This window comes from Lactuca saligna, chromosome 3 (assembly GCF_052625555.1).
Source record: "Lactuca saligna cultivar CGN05327 chromosome 3, ASM5262555v1, whole genome shotgun sequence".
Classification (NCBI taxonomy): domain Eukaryota; kingdom Viridiplantae; phylum Streptophyta; class Magnoliopsida; order Asterales; family Asteraceae; genus Lactuca; species Lactuca saligna.
Window position 1 is genome coordinate 177029064 of NC_136419.1, and position 2667 is coordinate 177031730.

General features: G+C 30.2%; 1 long non-coding RNA gene across 1 annotated transcript; it reads left to right on the plus strand.

The window, feature by feature from the left end:
- Nucleotides 1–408: 408 nt before the first annotated feature.
- LOC145034055 (uncharacterized) lies at nucleotides 409–1058 on the plus strand. Its single transcript, XR_013677856.1, has 2 exons — nucleotides 409–565; nucleotides 664–1058. It is a non-coding gene; the product is annotated as an uncharacterized LOC145034055 (long non-coding RNA).
- The last annotated feature ends 1609 nt before the right edge of the window (nucleotides 1059–2667 follow it).

The following is a 2667-nucleotide window of genomic DNA, read 5'->3' on the forward strand; positions in this document are numbered from 1 at the left end:
AAAGTTATCATATACATTAATTAATATATTAATAAAATTATCTAATATAAGGTGACATTTAATAGGTAAAATTTGAGTAAAAAAAGAAAAAAAAAACTATAAAAATGACAAATGGATATTAAATAATTCAAAAAAATCTAGAAAATGACAAATATCAAAGTGAATGAGAAGATGAGATGTAGCAAAATCATTTTTATTTATTAGGATAGATCGGTCCCAAAATTATCCAAACATACGATACATGACATGTACACATCACTACACTTTAACAAATTTTTAATTACGTATGTGTATACCTAAACATGCATCAATCGTGAATAACAATAGAAAAGTTGTTAGATTTTTAAAAACATTATAGCATATATTAATATACGTAACGTAAACAAGGAATCACTATCGATGGTGGTGTGCATATAAATATGGGATATAGCTTAACTATCATTGTATTATTATTAGAATAAGCCTAAATAGCACTTGGCATAATGGTCAAAATTTTCATGTCTAATGTGATTGTTTTCTTTTTAAGCTTTATCATATTGTTTGCTTGTCATGATAGTAAGTTATAGTAAGTTTCCGTCAACTGTTATTTTTTTTTTTTCGTGTTTCATTCTTTTCGAATGAACATTATAACTTGTATATATTATCTCTTTTATGGATTTATAGGTGCCAAGATTTATATTAATGACATCAACATGGCAGCACCGGCTCCTGATTGCCCACACTGGTGTAAAACCCCACCCGGTAAAAAAGACGTATGGTGTTGTTGTTTGGACGTAAATCAATGCAATGGCTCTCAGAAAACATGTGACTTTAATTGTAAGAACACTAAAAAATGTTGTAGCAAAAAAAATTAAAAATATAGATATTATCATTTATCACTACTTACATGATAAAATAAATATAATTAAGTACACCGTCAATGATATATAAACAAGTGTGGTATTGTTGTGAGGATGTAGAAGACTCCATCACATTCTTAAACTCGTTAGCTAAATTTACTGTGTCATTAAACAAGTCATGCTTCTAAATGAAATCAAAAAGTGTCATGTACTGTATCATTTTTAAAGGAGTAAAGTGAGTTTGGATTGTAAATTGAACATTGCAAAAAAAATGATGTTATTTTCCGTTCCCCAAAACAAATAATATATGTTACTAGGATAAACCTTGATTTGAATAATTAAATAATAGATTTAGTCTATTCAAAACAGTTATTCCTATCGGTTATAGGAGGTTTCCAAAACCATTCTGGATCTATCCAAAAACCTTCCAAGCTAGGGAGGTTCAAGAATCGTCTCCCTTGCTTAACCATTGAACAATTGTAATTCAACCATTGCACCTTTAACTAATTCTAATAAATCCAAAATTAACCAATTAAGTGTGCTTTGAATAACCACGTCTTAGGGCCAACCCCAATCATTAAAAATAAGTATATTTGGACATTTCGTCAAGTATATTTCGTCAAGTATATTTGCAAGTGTATTTGCAAATAACCACGTCTTAGGGCCAACCCCAATCATTAAAAATAATTCTAATAAATCCAAAATTCTCCCACTTGGACATTTCGTCAAGTATATTTGCAAGTATAGACTTTGAATAACCAATTAAGTGTGCTTTCTAAAGCCACTACCAAATTCTAAATCGTATTAGGAGTTGGCCCTAAGATAAGTGATCAGTTATTCATTCATTTAGCAAAATATCATATGGACACGAGACATGGATAAAAATCAATCTCACGATCCAAGATTATGTTTCCTGAATTCCGATTTATGATAACCTTAATAGACTACAAAGTGAACACATCAATTTAGTCTAGGCTGGGCCCAACACTATAGTGCCAACATCAAATTACCTAGTTCCCAAAGGTATCATTTTTCCTTTAAAGTCAAAAGGAACGAATAAACTTCGGCTACATAATTATAACCTTTATTCGTCATAATATGCATCTAACTACATTTTATAAAATCTAGTTACGAATGTGTTAATGTAATACAAATGCACAACAGAGTTGTGAACTATAAGTTATGTATCTTTATAAGAATAGAAGATTTTATCATATCAGAATTACTTGTAACTGAATAGATGAAGTAATCTCTAAGTGCGGGTTTACCCCATACTTAAAATCCCTATTTAAGTACATATGTGTAGTAGCAGCAATCTCTATGCTATGTCAAATCTCAATAGACAATCCCCAAATACTCCATGATAGTCTTAAATCACTAATTACTTCCAAAAGTATGACCAGATGTCGCATATTGAATAATTTAATGCACGGGAAGTAAAACATGCAAAACGAAATAGAATAATAAATAATTGAAGATGGTAGTTAATAAAATCATAAATAAATCTCTAGTATTTAATCACCAAAACCAAAACCAATTTACTTATTACATCGTTTGTAACTATTAACTAATAACTAAACTAATATCATCTCTTAACCCAATGATCTTAGCATCCTTGACATGCTTGATCTTACTTAATCCCTTCGTGAACGGATCAACAAGATTATCCTCTTAAGATACTCGAGTCCTCAAGATGTTGCCATCTTCAACTCTATATTAGACTTAATGGTATTTCGTCTTAATGTGCCTCGATCTCCCATGATCCTTTGGTTATTTTGTTAAAGAAACCGCACATTCATTTTCCTAGAAAATCTCTATGGGCTCTTTG